At 36.3% G+C, this 19,864-nt stretch overlaps 2 pseudogenes; both read right to left on the bottom strand.

The window, feature by feature from the left end:
• Nucleotides 1-4,649: 4,649 nt before the first annotated feature.
• Nucleotides 4,650-10,826, bottom strand: LOC149260468 (potassium transporter 7-like; annotated as a pseudogene).
• A 632-nt stretch (nt 10,827-11,458) lies between these two features.
• On the bottom strand, nt 11,459-18,527 carry LOC149260467 (potassium transporter 7-like; annotated as a pseudogene).
• Nucleotides 18,528-19,864: the final 1,337 nt, after the last annotated feature.

Genomic DNA, 19,864 nt, shown 5'->3' with positions numbered 1-19,864 from the left:
AGTTTGTGAGTAGCCATCCTAATTCAAATGATTACGATTTCAAACCATTCCAACAGACACTGTGTTTAGGCCCTCCTTCTAGCGCCAAATATGTTGAAGCCCCGAAAATCGGGTCGACAACAAGGGGGATACCCACCCGGTCCGGACCTTGGTTGGCAGCTCCTTATCCATTTGGTATAGCGGGTCCGACTGGGGATAATGGGACCAATTTCCCAATCTAAGTGTGTGTGTGTGTGTGAAAATTTGGATGATGCCGATCTAAGTGTTCTAATCTAAGCTACTTTAATCTAATTGTATGCTATTGTAATCTAATCAAAACAACACATCTAATCTATGCTAACCTGGGATGTATTTCTTCTATTATGCGATCTAAAGAGATTTCAAACAATAACCAGTAATAAAGATCATTCAGCTATCATAAGAATATAAATCAATTAAGATGAACCACTTTGCATAAAAAGTTAGGCAAAACAGTTGTGAACAGCATATCGCATAATAAGTTATTCATATATCAAACATAAATAAATGAATCCACCATACAAAAGTGCCAAATGGTAACTCACACATTCATGTAATAACAAATAAACAACTAAAAATTGTATATCACTTTAAGAATATAAGCAGAAATGATCAAGAGATAAAAGTACCATTTATGACTGGTCCTACTCATAAGCTTCAAGCAACAATGATTTATCTCTACTTGTTCTAACATCTACTAAGAGTACAAAAGTGAAACATCAGTAGCAGACATCAAATGCAAACATTAATAAACCTTGATGCATCCATTCATCAAAACCTCCTCTGAGGGTGCAGAAGTGCATGTTCTGAGGACAAGTTTTTGACAAATTTCTGGACCCTTCTCCAAATGCATGAGAAGGGTTAAAATACTACTTCCTAATTATAATAATAGTTTATTTACAAAATTTAGGATGCATTTCTCAAATGACCGTCCTTTTTCTAATCTAATTTTAAAGAAAAAACAACATTCTAAATAAAGTTACTTCTGAATCTGATCCTTAAAACTACATGTATTCATCATGGGTTTGAGGAGAGTCGGCTGGCTGACTTCTGCTTTGAGCTGGGCTGAGAAAACAAAATCTATGAGAGATGGCACTACTTTCTCGGCCGCACTTATGATACATTTCACAGTCATCTGCTGACTATGTGGCTTCACCAAGTATGCCCAGTAACACTCCCAATTTAACCTATCTAGTGCTTGGACCGTTTTTTCCTTTTCTTGTGCCTTCGGCTTCCATTCTGCTTCTAGTCATAGTTTATTTGGTAAATACCCTGGGGTGGTCTCTGCGATCAAGTTTTCTCTGTGCAAATTTTCATTTACACAGTCGACAAGAATGCTCGCTGTCATAGCCGCTTTTTCTGTTGCTTGTTCCCCTTCCCTGATTTGATCGTCCCATTTGTTGAAGAGAAAGTCTTTATGATTTTCATTTATCTTGACGTTCATTGTGAAATCTTGGGCAACTTCATTTGGGTCAAATGGCCTTGCCGAGAATTTAAACAATTATAGACACATCATATTCTCCACTTCGGTGAACACGTGACCTACATCGAACAATGAAAAGGCCCCACAAGCTACAGGAAACTGGGGCCATATGGCCTTCTTTTTGTCTTTTAGGTCTTTGGTTCGACCGCCTTCTAAACATGTTTGATATGCAATTTCTCGAGCTAGCAGTTTGTCAGGAATATACAAAGGTAGGACATGGGGAGGGACGGTGCTTCCAAATGCTCTAATATAGGTGAACCATTCTTCTCCGAACCATCTTGCGATGGGGATGATATCTATCTGTGCCTCAGGTGAGCACCTCAGGGGTTCTTTATCATACATCATTCTATACATGGGTAAGATAATCCCATGACAAATTTGGTAGAAATGTGGAATGAACTGAGAATCCCATAATATCTTATGATAAACATGGACGGGTAATGGGTCCTGAGTTGTCCATTTCCAACCCATAGAGGGAAATTTAGACACATAACAAATAGAATCCATAACATATGCGGATAGGTAAAAATGAGGATAGATACTTTGAGACATGGATATTTTAGACCGGTAATTGATAATAGCCGTGAATAGGTTATCAGAAAAGATCTTGGCCCAATCTATAATAACGGAATTTGTGGCAGGATCAATCAATGGTAACCAATCAGACAAAAACTTATTGATATCTGGCATCCCAAATAATCTACAAAGCATGGCCACAGAAAAAAAAATATGGAGAGGTGAGGGAACCAGTGCTGTACATACCGTTTTTATCCTTTTTGAGCGATTCATCTTTTCTAGACCAATCTTTAGTGGCCTCTGATAGGTTTGGGTTCTCCGCCACAAATTTTTTAATGAATTGTGAATTGTAAGTTGCCTGCGGTTCAGGAAGATGATACATGAGCTTTAAGTCTTGTGCAGTGAATGACCCGATGAGCCCATGTCCTTGAACCTTGAACTGTCTGTCGTTCATTTTTGCATTGTCAAGTATCCACTTGATCATATCCGTATATGCGAGAATTTTAGGCCTTGCTGCTATCCGATGAAGGAATGAGCACGCTAGTTCTTCTAAGTACACTTCGGAAGAGCCCTGTGAATCTGCGACAGCGGTAACCTTCATTATTTTGGGGTTTTCTTCTTCAAGCTGTCTGTACATGCTTTTCCACGTCGATATCCCTACGTTTCTGTTATAAGCTGTGTCTGTATATAAAGGTGCCATCTCCTTCACCTCAGAGCCCTGAGCCTTACTTTTCTTTCCCATTTCTTCCTGTGTATGGCTTGGTATCACCCTTCGTTCTTCTTTCCTGTAGCTCACAAATGGAAATGATTGATCAAGAAAGGTGATGGGAGAGTCTTAAATGCAGCAGATATACCAAATATGCCACCTTACGTGAAGTAATTCTTTGCAAAAGCACGCGTCTACATTAATAGATGACAACTAATTCCTTTAATATCATTAAAAGTGCATGATCTTAAGTCAGATTATGGTAAGTGACTTTTCTTGAATAACACGCCCGAAAGACTCGCGATGGGGTGATTTTGCGATTTGGTTCGCAATCCTCACAGATCATGACATCGCATTATCGCACCATCACGCTCTCGCATTATCACACCATCGCGTTATCGCGATATCGCACACATCGCAGATCGCAGAAGTCTTATGCTTGCCATATTTTTGTTAGCCCATTCCCTGCGACATGCGATCTTGCGATCGGGTTTATCGCAAATCGGAAAATCTTGAAGTATTTCTCATTGGCATTACCTTATTGCGATGCAATATATCGCTTTAGTATGAGAATCTTGCACATACCAGGATTATACCCAAATGAAGGTGTTTTTCTGTCATTTTATGATGCGACTTTTTAAATATTTTTCTTATCATAAACTTAGGTTTTAAAGTATTCAAAAGATCTTCCTAAGCTTACAATGGTAACCTTATTTTGAAGAAAGGAAACTCTTGGTTTTCCTAATGTTTTAACTAAGGGTCCCCATTCATTTAGTATTTTGGACAACACTAAAATGAGAAAAGGGGGGGGGGGGGGGGGGGGGGGGTTGTTGCTAGCCACAACTGGTACTAACTAGAATATCTCGTAATTTGTTCACATTGTTTTGACATTATATTGGATTTCAACTTAACATTTTTGCAAATTTAGTTGAATTAATAAAATGTTAAGTAACCCTGTTAATAAATAATTATTTACTTGCATAAAAGGTTGGAAATGGAGCACAATTCTGTTGTCTAATCCGATGCAACTTTTCACCTCAAACTCATTCTGTGTACACCTAACATCTGGCTAACCAAAATATCTTGTAATTTGTTCACATTTTTTTGACAGTATATTGGATTTTAACTTAACATTTCTGCAAATTTGGTTGAAGTGATAAAATGTGAATTAAGGTTGGAAATGGATCACAATTTTGTTTTTCAATCCTATGCAACTTTTCACCTCAAACCCATTATGTGTAAACCTAATATCTGAAAATGCATGAGAATACCTTTTCCAGACACCTCCATTATGCACACATAAGTCCTAATAATGCATTACATAGAGCAATTTAGATTTTGTCCATTTGATTGCTTCCAGACAAAAATTTTGTTAGTATTGAGACATAAAAATTCCTTTCTCCAAATATTTTTTCTATATTTTATCAATTAAGAAATATTCAAAGAAATAAGTATACTAGAAAGCTTAAAACCTGAATTTATAAACATAAAAAAAAAAAATGATTTCACTTTTGCTTTCGACTTCTAGCACGAAACCTTAACCAAATAAAGCCTCAAGTATGGATAGATTTAAATTGTTCAGGCTAGCAATTGCATCATCATCAAATGTGGAGAACTGGGGCATCAGCCTGATGGTAGATACTAAAGGAAATTAAATTGAACATCACTATATGACAAGTAGCAAATGTTGCATTCCCCTCAACTGCCATATCCTAAAGTCAAAATCTGTATGATTTCCTATCAAATACAGTTAGATATGGTTTATGGAGCAGCATATGCAAATCCAATGTGTAGTTCAATGTTATATTTCAATGTGTTTTCTATCACCAGATTCTCCCATTTCTCTCATCACGTCCTATGCAAAAGCATTCTTTTGTTGATCCTTTTGGGCAAGCTTAAAGTCTGCGACTTTGTAGCTTCAAGATCTCACACCATGTGAGTTATGTGAACCTGCATAAGATTAGTGTGAGGAACACGTAGTGTTGCAATTCCTGCTCTACAATTTTTCCTCAAAAAAGCATAGAAGTAATTAATAACCAATTTCTTGATAAACCAAGAATCCTTTCTAGCTCTAATATCTCCATGACCCAAGAGATATACATCTCCTAATTCTTTGGCTTTATGCATGGATGAAAGCTCATACTCAAGACTTTGATCATCCATAGGCACAACACTTGTGGGCAACCTTGATGAGGTACTAGCATCTGGTAGTGACTCTGGAGGAGCAAAGAAATTCCTTGAACCCCTGTAATTTCCCATTAGGGGTGCCTCCAGGGAATTGGGGCTGCAGCTTATTTCTCCTAGTAGTTTAGGATCCTTTGTTTCATTCTCTGATTTTGAAGTATACTGATCATCACTCTCCAATGAGAAATATTTAGCCTCCCTATGGAGAAACTTTTCAAGACTTTCAATAAGTAGTTGTTAGAAGGCTTGATGATTCTCCTTTCGGACATCTTTGTAACCATACCTTGCAATACAACGAAACATGTGGTAATTTCTTAGACAAGCTGATCTAAAATTTGAATAGAAATTGCTCACCTTGTGTCACAATGGGAATTGGAACATACTTGATTCATAAAAATATTATGTTGGAATGAATAGCTGGGAGACTTGTTACAAAATTCCCAAATATTGTTGGAACTCCATGAATGAGTTTTGTATAGACTAACCCAATTCCATAAACTCTTACTGTGCCAAGATTTGAACCGAGATCTAGCATCAAATCCATTGAGATTTTCATCCTGACTTCACTTTGATACTTTAGGACACTTCCATAGTTCCATATGTACATTACAAAAAGGAGGGAGGAGGCTAAAACCAATGGGAGCCAACTACCATCACTCACTTTCATCAATACAACTAGAAAATAAGTTAGTTCAATGGTGAGAAAGAAAACTGTTGGTTTGCCATATCATAAGCATGACAATAGTCACTAACACTATGGTCACCATCATTACTCCCACCTCAGAAATTCCTGCAACATGTCATTATGTCAACACATTTGTACTAAAGAGTGATATTCATTTCAAGGTTCTACTAGTTGTTTTCCATGAAATTTACTTATTTGATGAGATATTACTCTGTAATGGTGTTATAAATTGTGTATGCTACTAAATGTTGACTATTGTTAGAACTAAATTTAATAAACACATCATTTCTTACTACGGAGTTTTATGCTAAATTATTACCAGCATCTTCCTTTAAACAATAAGTTTGTTTACTTACCTTGAAGTTTAACAATGATCTTCAAGTGCTTAATGTATGCATTTTCAATGTTACATTAACATGTATCGGTATTTTTTTCTAAGAACATTTTGTGGTCATTGAAATTTTCTCTTGTTATTTATTTATTTTGTAAATCACATTCTTTTTCATGATGACTACCTCCTACGAAACATGCTTGATAGGATAAATGTTTTAAGCTTCGAAACATTTCAATTTTTCTATGTAATATTTGCAATATACTTTGAAATGATTTGCTTATCATCTAGTGATGTTGTAGAACTATGCATAGTTTGATGAAAAATGTCAACGCAAACTCCTTGGTTTCACTAAGTGGAGGTAAATTGAGCCCTGATATGATCAAAATTGTATTTGGTATGTTTGGTAGGATGTCACCAAAGGAGCTCTAGAATATGATTAAGATATCAAGCACCTTATCTAGACAGAATCCATCTACTTCATCTAGATTTGATGACATGACAAGTGGACATTCAACCATGGATTCATCTCCACAATCTATTTTAGTACATAATGACCTTTTTGAAGAAAATCATAATAGAGTTAGGGAGTCATCTAGAAATTTGAGTTGCAGTGCAGCCTTCTCAGGCATGCCAAAATTCTCTACAGAAATGCAGGAGAAAGTGAGAAATCAAATGAATGATACATCCACAAGACATGTCTATTGGATTTTCTTTTGCCTGAATTACTTCAACATATACGATTTAGCTTTAATTTTTTTGTAAAATTATATTAATTTATAGATGTGACAGGCTGCATGGTTTGTGTCTTCTAAAGATGTTCTTTTTTTGAATAGAATGTTTCTTTTAACTATTAAAATTTTAAAAATATGTACATACAAGGAATTTTAAATAGAAAAGTAGGCTACGATAGAAGTCTCCACAAGTGAACCCTGAGAAATCAAAATTTTCTTATCTCATACTACAAAATTTAGGTTTAGTATTTGAGTGAATACAATTGACGGTCATTGTAAACACTGAAACATGCTGGCTACCCCCCACAATCAGAAGAGTCCAGAAAATCAGAAATATATATTAAGATGCTCTAGGAATTTTAAGTACATCAGAAACATTGTTGAGAAAATTAACACTTCTTAAGGTTTGCTAGTATTTGATTCTTTTACAGGGTCTATGATACCTGGATGAAACGTGAGATGTGTTCTTCCTAGAATCCTAGGTAGAGCTATATAGAACCAGCGACACTGCCACAAATAGATCTAGAAAGGGATGAAATACATCATTCATGGAACACATAAATGTTGCTAGTGCATTACATAGGCCAAAATGCATTACCAACCATCCACATAAACCTTGCCTTGTCTTGAAGGTGGTCCTCTAGTTGTTTTCTTCCTTTACTTGTACTTGGTGGGATTTGATTTGAGATCCACCTTAGTGATGTACCTGACATGCTATAACTAATGTAGCAAGTCATTGATCTTGGGTGGACAGTCTGAGTCTTGAGGGTAATCTTATTCAAAGCTTTGTAGTCCACACCTTTGGTGGGTACTATGTTGATAGGTGATTCACAAGGTGAAATGCTTTGTTGAATTACTTCCTATTCTAGTAGCTACTGCAATTGTTTCTTCACTTCATCTTCTTCTATGATGGATTGCTTGTACAACCTAATGTTTGGAAATGGAGCGTCAGACAACAACTGTATCTCATGCACCACTTCACACTTATTTGTACACTTGTGAAAGCTCCTCCCACTAATTTTCCTGCTCTCTCATATATTGTTGTAGAGATGCCTTTATTTTTACCTATTCATCTCATGGTTGATTGTATTTTAGTAAGAGTAATACAAACCTCCTACTAGAATTGATCATTTTCTTGGCATGGTTAGCACATACTAGATAGTCTTGAATTTACCTTTGTGTGCATTAATTATGGACTTTTCATCCTTGATCAAGTGGTATTGATTTCTTCTCCTCGCAAAGATATATTTCTCATGTTCTTGCCTATGAACTGGAATCAAATAAAGTATCCACCTTTGTTATCTTGACTTACATCTGAATATGGAAGAGTTTAGTCATCTCCTTCTCTTCCTTGGGATGAAGCTACAAAGGTTCACCTCATTTTGCATTTTAATTTGCAGTGTAGACAATCTTTTCATCTACAATTGAGTTGGACTCTTCTTGGTTGCTAGAATTCATAGCTAGCATGTTCTTGTTCTTCTCATCCTTCTTGTGGTCCTTTGGGTTCATCTTTTTTGGCATAGCTTCGAACACTTATTTTATCGCTAACATGTTCAATGATAGATGCAAGGAGAGGAAAAACTTCCATTTATTACTTCATTAACTTTTAAAGTTATTGCAAATAGATGGTTATCTTCAACAACAAGAACTACAGGCAACATGGACTTGAAAAAGGTTTTGGAATTTGACCAGGCAGCTATAGAACCTACTGATGGCATCAAAATAGATACCTGGGTTCCAACTAATCTTCGAAATATGAGAATTTTATAAGTAACAACAAAGACCGATTTTGGAAACTCTGCAATTGTTGACACTCCTACTTTAATAGATAATGAGAGTAAAACATTGTTTTATTCTAGCAGGCATTCTATGAACGTTTCAGCCTGCCACAAGGCGTTCAGTCTAAGTAGGATCCATCAATTGGGCAATGGTCCAGTGGAAATGTTGACTACATTTAGAAAAAAAGTCCAATACAGGAAGACACAAGATGGGACTTAGTCCACATAGATGTGTTGAAACTTGAGACCCCCTAGACCCCCTACTCATCTAGCTTGTTGTGTGCGTATATGGAAATTGATGATCAAGATTTTGGTTTGAAGTCTAAGACTTTTCAAAATAATATTTTTTATGCTTGGTTGTCACAATAATATTTTTTATGCTTGGTTTCCTTTCTCCTTACAACCACGGTGGGTTGATATCTATTATGGTTATACTGTTTTCATTCATGGGTTTGTTCATTGGCTAAGAGTATGTTAGATATTCAAGGGGCACATAATGGAAGAAAAACACACTAAATAGTAAATACTAATTAATCAAATCATGTCTTTGTATATTACTTACCATATGCATTTCCTATCTCATTTTTTACCTTAAAGGTGCCAGCTACAATGATGCAAGTAATCGTCAAGAACTAGTATATGATTGGAATGTAGATCTGGCCCATAAAACGCTTTGAGGTGTGTATGACTTTAAGCCTGGGGAAGCAGCCAAGCTCCATTGACTTTTTAATACATGAAAATGTTTCTGAAATCATAGCTTGACTTGCGATCAGAGCAGTAGTAGTGGCTAGCACAAGAATTGGCCAGAACACACCAGCTGAATGATTTGGATATGAGAAAAATATATCTACTCATCAGTCAAAAGGCAATATGAACTATACAGATGAGCACAACCATAATTGGTATTATGAATAACTACTAAGAATACAGGAACCTGTGATGCATTTCAAGTATAAGAATGAATTTTCCATTTCAAAACATGCTTATAATCCATGAAAAACATGCTACAAAGTCTATGCATGTTGTTAATACAGAAACTGATTGAACCTTGCCTGGAATTGAAGCGTAGAATTCTCGTTCTTCCATGCTTGGATTTGTTATAAGAAATGCATCTTGGCCCATATATGCGAGTAACAGACATGGGAACACCAAAAATGTGAAGGCTATCTGTAGCCAACATTTATTCATAAGATTATACTAGCATTGAAAGGAAAAAATGCACAAACTATGGGGAAGACTCAAGGTGAAAAACCAAATCCATATAAAGTTGTACTACTGCAGTTCCCTGAACTTGAAAGAAAAGTATGCCTGCTTGAAAGAAACCTTTACAGAAAAGTATGGCTACTAAAAAAGAAACCCTTACAGTAGCCTGAAGTTGTCATGCTCTACAATGAGCTTCTTTAAGCTCTAAGCTTACCTGGACAGATCTCACTGAGAAGTGACCCAAGTCAGCAAACATTGCTTCAGCTCATGTGAATCAGAATAATAGTGCAAATTTTATTGGTGATTCCAGACTTTAGTTATTCAATGCAGAGATAGAACATAGACAAGAATAGTAGGTTTCAGTTTCAATCACATGTTATGCACAACAAACAGTCTCCAAGAGAAAACCATGCTCGATTTGGATTACTCGAAAAGAAGTAATAGATATAGACTGGATTGAACGCCTTGAAAACACTATTGTCATATGAAATAATGTTGTAGAGACCAACCAGCCCAAGGGAAATAAACCATATGAATAGAACTGGGCCATAAAAAAGTCCCACTTTGCTAGTGCCAAACCTCTGTATGCTGAACAAGATGAGAGAGGGAGGTTAAATAACTTCAGTATATTCCACTCACTAAAGTGCTTATTAATAACTTAATGCACCATCATTAAGTTAACATGACTTAAATAAGCAAGTATTAGATGACAAATTGTGTTAGGCATTTGTTGGGTTTTGTATGGTACTAACCAGAATATCTCGTAATTTGTTCACATTGTTTTGACATTATATTGGATTTCAGCTTAACATTTCTGCAAATTTGGTTGAAGTAATAAAATGTGAAGTAACCTTGTTAATAAATAATTATTTACTTGCATAAAAGGTTGGAAATGGAGCACAATTTTGTTGTCTAAGCCCATGCAACTTTTCACCTCAAACCCATTCTGTGTACACCTAACATCTGGCTAACCAGAATATCTCGTAATTTGTTCACATTGTTTTGACATTATATTGGATTTCAGCTTAACATTTCTGCAAATTTGGTTGAAGTGATAAAATGTGAAGTAAGGTTGGAAATGGAGCACAATTTTGTTGTCTAAGCCCATGCAACTTTTCACCTCAAACCCATTCTGTGTACACCTAACATCTGAAAATGCATGAGAATACCTTTTGCGGACACCTCCATTATGCCCACAGAAGTCCTAATAATGCATTACATAGAGCAATTTAGATTCTGTCCATTTGATTGCTTCCAGACAAAACTTTTGTTAGTATTGAGACATAAAAAATCCTTTGTCCAAAGATATATTCTATATTTCATCAATTAAGAAATATTCAAAGAAATAAGTATACTAGAAGGCTTAAAACCTGAATTTCTAAACATAAATAAACTGATTTCACTTTTTCTTTCGACTTCTAGCATGAAACCTTAACCAAAGAAAGCCTCAAGTATGGATAGATTTCAGTTGTTCAGGCTAGCAATTGCATCATCATCAGATGTGGAGAACTGGGGCATCAGCCTGATGGTAGATACTGAAGGCAATTAAATTGAACATCACTATATGACAAGTAGCAAATGTTGCATTCCCCTCAACTTCCATATCCTAAAGTCAAAATCTTTATGATTTCCTATCAAATACAGTTAGATATGGTTTATGGAGCAGCAGATGCAAATCCAATGTGCAGTTCAATGTTATATTTCAATGTGTTTTCTGTCACCAAATTCTCCCATTTCTCTCATCATGTCCTATGCAGAAGCATTCTTTTGTTGATCCTTTTGGGCAAGCTTAAATTTTGCAACTTTGTAGCTTCAAGATCTCACACCATGTGAGTTATGCGAACCTGCAGAAGATTAGTGTGAGGAACACGTAGTGTTGCAATGCCTGCTCTGCAATTTTTCCTCAAAAAAGCATAGAAGTAATTAATAACCAATTTCTTAATAAACCAAGAATACTTTCTAGCTCTAATATCTCCATGACCCAAGAGATACATTGTTAGTGTCAGTGCTTTCACACTGCCATCAATGGTCAAAATTTATCTTTTTCATTTCATATTAGGTGTCCCATTCTAATGAGCTGCACTTCATTAGGTCAGGGATCAACTGATGGTATTGTTTCATTTCACTTTTCCATCATGCTCTATACTTGTTGGCCTATTTCACATAATTTTTCAATCATTCATAGTCATTCTCTTCACATCATTTATAAAAATCAGTCTTAGACTTAGGTTTTAGGGTTTTTCACTATGGTCATTCAAAAGAGTAATAAATGTTAGTAGACACATGAAAATTTTTAAATTTCCTTTTTGTAAGCTAAATATAGCTCTTTAACCTCAAAACCTATTTTGAGGTAAAACAGAGCATTTGTATTTTATTATTTTATTTCCATGTAATTTTATGTAATTTTATGGTTCCTATATGTAATAAGTACTATTCAGCTGTTCGTCGTCATCTTGCAAACTCCTACAACTGCAAAAGAAAAACCATCATGACATCAATCCATCAAATTTCCATAGAAAAGAGTCAAAAATTCAAACTAAAAAACAAAGTTTTTGTAAAGGTCATCAAGACTTTAGAAAAGTGGGTTTGAATAAAAAAAATTAAAGTGAGAAGGAAATATAAAGCCAAGTCATTTGTGGAAGTCATTTCATTGTGGAAACTTCAAAGAAAGAGCAAAAAATCATGTTTTGAATGGAGATTGAGCAAAAGAGAAATAAAAAACAAAATTTATTGAAAATCTACCTGGTGTTGCGCATTGGGAGTTTGGTGTTGCACATCAGGGAGGTGTTGTGCATCAGAGACAAACTTCCTACAGAAAAATACAACGGCGCTGCACATCAGGGAGGTGTTGTGCATCAAAGCCAAACTTCCTACAAAAAAATACAAGGGTGTTGCGCATTAGGGAGGTGTTGTGCATCAGAGCCAAACTTCCTACAGAAAAATACAAGGGCGCTGCACATTAGGGAGGCACTGCATATTAGGTTCAGTGCACTACGCATTGACCTGTGAGGCTCCAAAACTACCAAATTTCATCTCCAATCACCCTATTTGTTCCATTTTCCTTCTAAACAAGTAAGTACACTCAATTTTGAGCTTATATAGGGTTTTCATGCTTGAAATATGTTTTTTTGCCTCCTAAGACTTGAATCCTAATTTGTCTTTCTACCTTACTTTTCACCATTGCAAACTCTTGTTCCTTGTCTCAATATTCCCATTTTCACTTGTCCTAAACCTACCCTTTAATCCTATCCCACTTCACTCATATCCCTTCCCCCATTTCCCTATTAAAATTAACCCCTTTATCAAAACCCTAAACTCCTCACATGAAACCCTAGCTCCCTTCTAAACCCCACTTACCTTCTTATTTCACTCCATCACTATTTCCCTTTTATAAATCTCTTCATACTCATCTTTCCCTAACCTAATTATCCACCATTCATCAAACCATCCCAAGGGAGACAAATATGGAGAAGGACAGTGACTATGATTATGAGGAGGACACTCTTACTGACAGCTCCAGAGAAAGAAATTTGTAGTAGAGGAAGCCTCACAAAGGTGGCAAGATAATCAGGGAGGATCCCATCAGTATGAGTGAACTGCTTGCTTGCCCATTAGCCACCTCATGCTTCAGACATCAGTTATGTTTTGATTTTTGAGAGATGATAGAGAGAGTTAAATTCCATCATGAGTTAGCAAGACTATTTGTGACAAACTTGGAAAACAATATGGTGCATCTTGCTGAGGTTACATCTACTCTATCATCCACCATCATTGTAGAGGCCACAGGAATTCCAGACGTAGGGGAGAAATGGGACAAGAGACAACATATTAACAGGGAGTATTATGTGCCTTGCATCAAGGCTGAATGCCATGGCAGAATCAGTAGAGTGTTTCCTTTCAGATTTTTGGAGGACCGGTATGCTCCACTCATGAAGCTCATCATTAAGTATTTTACTTGTGAGGGTAGGTTCTCTAGATTATATGCCTACCATATCAGATTGTTAAGGCATTTCATTAGGGTGAAAATGATGAATATTCCTTATTTTATATGCAAAAACATAGAGAAAATGATAGTTATTGCAAAGAGGAAACCATATCCACAGCAGCTAAATGGTATTTACCATTTCTCTGTTATTAAAATTATTGTTTTACATCAGCTCAATCAGTTGGGAATGCCATGGGAAACCTTCATTTCTCATGAGGTGTTCAAAGGCCCTCAAATATTTTCATCAATGCATCAGGAGGAAGGTGGACCTTCAGGACAGCAAAAGGTTCAAGAAACTGAAATTGTGGGGGTACCTATGTTTTTGACTTATGAGAGAGGCACTAGGATGCTATTTGTAGTTTCCAAGTGAGTACTATCTCCACAAGGAGTGGAAGGGGTCTCGCCTTCATATACAAGCCACAAGCAAATGCTATCTCCACCTAGAGTGGAAGGGGCTTTGCCTTCTTCTCCAGCTAAGCAGGTATAGGTTGGGCAGCAACAAAAGGGCAAAGATAAAAGAAAGAAAAAGATGCATGAGGATGATCCTAGTGAGGTGCAAGAGAGAGACTATATCCTGGTGGAACATGAGGCGGCACAAGAGGAGAATGTCACAGACTTGGATAATCAAAATTCAAGGAGTGATAAGGATCTCATCATCAAGGAAAAAGAGGTTGGCATTCAAACCCTATCAGTCAAATTAGAAATAGAAAAGTGGATAATCAAATACCTTGAGTAGGAAAACAAGAAATTAATTGATAAACAAGCTATTATGGAATTGCAAATGATTAGAGAAGAGAGGCAAGAGGCAAAGAAGGCCAAGGTCAAGCTGACCTCCATTGAGCAAGAAATTGAAAATGACTGAGAAACTTGGTTAGAGAGGGTGAAAATTCACCTTGATAAGCTGCTAGAGAAGGCCAATAAAGAGAAGAAAATGCTATGCCACATGGCCTATCACTATATGACCCGAAACAAGATATGCAACATGAGGATTAAAAACTAAAGGCAAGGTTAAGGATGGCTTTGAGAAGCAAAAAGAGGGGTGACAAACTTGAGATCTTGGATGATGTTACACTTTCCCAACAAAGTAACAAATGAAGTACATTTGAGCCAAAACTAGGCAGATTTTGGAAAAATTTTGTAAATATTGATTTTTGGAAATTGGAAAAACAAGAAATCCTAATGGATGTGCACTGCGCATTGGATTGGCACACCCATTTGAAAAATGGATTGTGTTTCTGGATTTAGCATCAAAAGTACATCAATCGTTGAATGTTTCGTCTCATTTGGAATAAAACTAAGTCTCCTAAATGGAAAAAAACACTCGAAAAGTGCCCTCTCTGCCACTTTTTGCACCCAAAGGAAGCAATCTTAGGCGAATTCATTTTTGAAGGGGAAAATGACCTCCAAATTAGGAAATTCAAGATGTTACAGAAACTAGATACACAGTTCTTTCCAACAAGCTATCTTGGGTCTATTTTGGTGGAGTGGAAGGCCTCCAAAGGCTTGCTTGAAGCAGAACTGCACATTGGGCTAAGGGCACTGTGCATTGGGCAGATTTTGTCAATTTTGCCTAAAACTCAAAATTTCGCCTAGTTTCATCACCAGTTGAATTTTCATCCTTTTCTTGGTAAATTATTGATGGTAAATGATGTAATATGATGTAAATTTGATGAAAAATCACTTTGGGAGATAGATACATCAATTAAAAGTGGTTTGGAAATAAATATATCAGTGTCCTTAGTTTTAGAGGCAAGCTGTTCCACTACCTATTTTCTTGTTCCTAGTTTAGATGTAGTTGAAATAGCTCCTTGACTCTTGGATTTGACCCCTGATGGATAGCTCAGGTGGTTTTGATTTCTATATGATGTGATTTTCACTCTTTGGAAAAGGTTGGACTCTTGTGGATGCTTTGAGCTTCATTGTACATCACTATAACAGTTTTGCAAGGAAATAAACCAAGTTTTGTAGCTATTTTTGTGGGATTCTTGTGGTAATGTGTCTTGGCATTGTTTCACTTTTTGCTATTTGTTATTATCATGTGTTATATGTTCTAGCATCTATTTCATTCCTCTTAACTAAATGAATCAAGATAAATAGACAAAATACACTAATAACAGTGCTTTGTCTTAGGAGTGCATTTGGTTTTTTATGTTTTCAACAGTTTGAAGAGGAATCATGATTTCCTCATGCCCTCCTTAGCTCCTCAACAAGCTTAAATCCATCGTATCATCCGATTACTAGTGCATAAGCACTTATCTATCTCGCCCCATAGAACATGTCTGCAAATCTGACTTGATTTCCCGGACCCAAGCTGCCTGCTCCATTTGATCCAGCAACCAACCATCGAAATCAACCAAAAAACCCTAGAGCTACTATACCTAGCCTAAAATCCAATTTCAATTCAGTAATAGCAAGCTATAATTGGAATCATCTTAACTGATATTGACAAGGAGAGAGCGCTCTCCCGACCTAGTAGGCTAGCTACCAGGTTAGGTGTGGTTTGTGGTTATCCTAAGATTGCCTCCCTTTAGCCTGAGGTCGATCTAGGCTCTAACATATACAACTCCTAATTCTTTGGCTTTATGCATGGATGAAAGCTCATACTCAAGACTTTGATCATCCATAGGCACAACACTTGTGGGAAACCCTGATGAGGTACTAGCTTCTGGTAGTGACTCTGGAGGAGCAAAGAAATTCCTTGAACCCCTGTAATTTCCCATTAGGGGTGCCTCCAGGGAATTAGGGCTGCAACTTATTTCTCCTAGTAGTTTAGGATCCTTTGTTTCATTCTCTGATTCTGAAGTATACTGATCATCACTCTCCAATGAGAAATCTTCAGCCTCCCTACAAAGAAACTTTTCAAGACTTTCAATAAGTATTTGTTAGAAGGCTTGATGATTCTCCTTTCAGACATCTTTGTAACCATACCTTGCAATACATTGAAACATGTGGTAGTTTCTTGGACATACTCGTCTGAATAGAAAGCGCTCACCTTGTGTCACAACAGGAACTAGAACATACTTGATACATACAAATATTATGGTGGAATGAATAGCTGGGAGACTTGTTACAAAATTCCCAAATATTGTTGGAACTCCATGAACGAGTTCATTATAGACCAACCCAATTCCAGGAACTCTTACTGTGCCAAGATTTGAACCGAGCTCTAGCATCAAATCCATTGAGATTTTCATCCTAACTTCACTTTGATACTTTAGGACACTTCCATAGTTCAAGATGTACATTACAAAAAGGAGGGAGGAGGCTAAAACCAATGGGAGCCAACTACCATCACTCACTTTCATCAATACAACTACAAAATAAGTTAGTTCAATGGTTAGAAAGAAAACCAGGAAACAAAGTGCCAAGAATAGGTTGGTTTTCCATATCAGAAGCATGACAATAGTCACTAACACTGTGGTCACCATCATTACTCCCACCTCAGAAATTCCTGCAACATGTCTATATGTCAGCACATTTGTACTAAAGAGTGATGTTCATTTCAAGGTTCTACTAGTTGTTTTCCATGAAATTTACTTATTGGATGAGATATTACTCTGTAATGGTGTTATAAATTGTGTATGCTAGTAAATGCTGACTATTGTTAGAACTTAGTACTAATAAATCAAATTCATGTCTTTGTATAAGACTTACCATATGCATTTCCTATCTCATTTGTGCCCTTAAAGGTGGTAGCTACAATGATGCAAAGAATCATCAGGAACCAGTTTATGATTGGAATGTAGACCTGGCCCATAAACCGCTTTGAGGTGTGTATGACTTTAAGCCTGGGGAAGCAACCAAGAGCCATTGACGGTTTGATACATGAAAATGTTGCTGAAATAATAGCTTGACTTGTGATCAAAGCAACAGTAGTGGCTAGCACAAGAATTGGCCAGAACGCACTAGCTGAATGATTTGGATATGAGAAAAATATATCTACTCATTAGTCAAAAGGCAATATGAACTATATAGACGAGCACAACCATAATTGGTATTATGAATAACTGCTAAGAATACAGGAACCTGTGATGCATTTCAAGTATAAGAATGATTTTTCCATTTCAAAACATGCTTATAATCCATGAAAAACATGCTACAAAGTTTATGCATGCTATTAATAAAAAACTCGATTGAACCTTGCTTGGAATTGAAACATAGAATTCTTGTTTTTCCATTTTTGTATTTGTCATAAGAAATGCAGCTTGGCCCATATATGCATTAACATACATGTGAGAACCGAAAATATGAAGGTTATCTACAGCCAACGTTTATACACAAGGTTATACTAGTATTGAAAGGAAAAGAAGCACAAACGATGGAGAAGACTCAAGGTGAAAAACCAAATCCATATAAAGTTGTACTACTGTAGTTCCCTAAACTTGAAAGAAAAGTATGCCTGCTTGAAAGAAACATTTACAGAAAAGTATGGCTGCTCAAAAAGAAACCCTTATAGTAGCCTAAAGTTGTCATGCTCTACAATGAGCTTCTTTAAGCTCTAAGCTTACCTAGACAGATCTCACTGAGAAGTGACCCAAGTCAGCAAACATTGCTTCAGCTCTTCATCATCTTGATCTAGGAAAAACATTCCTAGGCTCAATCCCTATTGTTGAAAGCCCAAGGGTTCAGGGATTGATTCCAATATGTCGATGATGTGTTGTTTTATTTCATGATCTTGGTTAGAAGTGGTTGGGTTTTCATAATCTCCTTCATCCTTGTCAAAGCTTAGGGAAAATGATGGGTGTTGAAATCGTGGTTCGAGGAAAATGTAGGATTTTAGGAATTATCCTTCTGGTTTGCGAAAGCGTTAGTGGGAGCTTCTGAGTAGCACTACCAACCAAGGCCATGATCTGTGATAGGGTTTTGAAAAAACAAGATGCTCTGAGAATGACAAACATATACATAGAGATAGAGTTTGTGGATGTGTGAGCTGTATTAAAATGATGAATCCAAAACTATATTGGGGCCAAATAATCAATCTCACTCACTAAAATTCACTTTCAGAGGGAGGAAAATGTAGGATCTTAGGAATTATCCATTAAAATGATGAATCCAAAACTATATTGGTGCCAAATAATCGAGCTCACTCCCTAAAATGCACTTTCCAGAGGGAAAGCATGATATACATTTTTTTTAAACATGGGAATTTTTACAATTTCACTCTTTAAAATTTTTACAATTTTTTTTAACATGTGATTTATTAATTTGTAATCTTGATTTGTAAATAAAGTGGTTTTTGTGGAGATTAATTTTTATCAAAATTTTTATTCAAATTTTATGGTAAGTTTGAGGTGAGAGCTAATTATGGGAGCTATAGTGTCTTAAGTGGTGTCAAGGCTCGATTGAATCTTATAGAATTTTAGTGATAACATTCTACCTTTGGGTAGATTGTTTTCTCATCCACTATTGGGTTAGCCTAGACCTAAGCACAACCTAGTAGTGGGGAAAAATTGTCATTTGTGTGTTTTTATGATGAAAAGACTTGGTTTTGCATCTTGTGGAGTCGTGTCCAAGGTTAATACGAGGTTTATGATTATGGAAACTTCCTATTGTTAATGTATTGAGGTTTTCAATTATGAGACAATGTATTACCTCTAAACACCATTGCATTCAGCTATGTGGATGATACATTTTTAATCAAGTGGAAGCCACCATAGATGACACTTGTATGGTAATTAAAAAGAACACAAGTATAAGAGTAATGGTTGAGATTTGAAACCTCATATGGTCCTCTCTAGATCTAAGCCCTAGTGGTAGAAGAAAGGAAAACCAAACAAAAATGAGCAGGGAAAAGGTAAAGCAACCCTATTCATTTTTCCATCTATAAACCTTATCCTTTGGATTGCCTCAAGAAATTGTGACAGTAGAATGTGTGTGCCATGTGAATCTAGTGACTTCCCCTATGGTTGAGTTACCAGGTGGAAAATCCACGTGGGAATCGAGACCATAGTTCTTAATTAGGAGCACACATACATATAGCAAGTGTATAATGTTTAGACAACAAAATATTTAACTTTAGCTTTAAGTTTCATTCCATCACAAGTTGAAAATGGGGTGTGAACAAACCTATCCTTTGGATAGGATGGAGGGGGTGAGGCCCTACATAAATAATAATATATATAAAAACATAAAGTCCATTGCATAGGAAATATGTGAAGTGCAAAGAAAACATATGGCATACCTCAATTATAAGCCAACATGTAGAGTTAGGAGGTATGGAGAATCTAAAGGTTCCCCCCAA

This window comes from Pinus tabuliformis, chromosome 6, assembly GCF_031772625.1.
Source record: "Pinus tabuliformis cultivar Carrire ecotype Pingquan chromosome 6, CPIR1, whole genome shotgun sequence".
Lineage (NCBI taxonomy): Eukaryota > Viridiplantae > Streptophyta > Pinopsida > Pinales > Pinaceae > Pinus > Pinus tabuliformis.
The sequence above is the reverse complement of the archived record's forward strand: the minus strand, read 5'-3'. Positions and strand labels throughout refer to the sequence as shown.